The following is a 627-nucleotide window of genomic DNA, read 5'->3' as shown; positions in this document are numbered from 1 at the left end:
CCATTTCCAATGAAACTTAATTTATCAAGGATGACTCCATTTATTGTAGTTTGAAAAGATGCCATCACGTGCACATATAAATAGAGGCTTAAATCTCTGAATAAAGACACAAGCAATAGAAACAGAAACACTCTTATCTCTCGTACAAACTCTCTTTTTTCTCTCTTTTGAGTATACGTTACTACATATATAATACTAGTAAATATATTAATTACTTTTATTATTATAGTGAGATAATTATATTGGTAAATATCAATATTAGATCTTCTATTTATATTTTATATTATCTTTCTTTTTTATTCTATAATACGTTATCAGCACAAGACTCTGATCAAATTTTTAGGAAGACTCAAGTAACAAATTTTTATTATGTCAAAACTCTCTCATCTTGAATTCAATGCGCTTGATATATCTGGAAATAATTATTTATTATGGATATTAGATGCTGAAATCCAACTTAATTCAATGGATCTTGGAGATACCATTAAGGTTGAAAATAATGCATCCCAGAAGGATAAAGCCAAAACCATGATTTTTCTTTGTCGTCATCTTGACGTATGATTGAAAAATGAATATCTCACATTAAAAGATCCTGCAGATCTGTGGAAAGACCTTGAAGAAAGGTAC

Source organism: Arachis ipaensis, chromosome B06 (genome assembly GCF_000816755.2).
Source record: "Arachis ipaensis cultivar K30076 chromosome B06, Araip1.1, whole genome shotgun sequence".
Taxonomy (NCBI): Eukaryota; Viridiplantae; Streptophyta; class Magnoliopsida; order Fabales; family Fabaceae; genus Arachis; species Arachis ipaensis.
Note: the sequence above shows the minus strand (reverse complement) of the source record.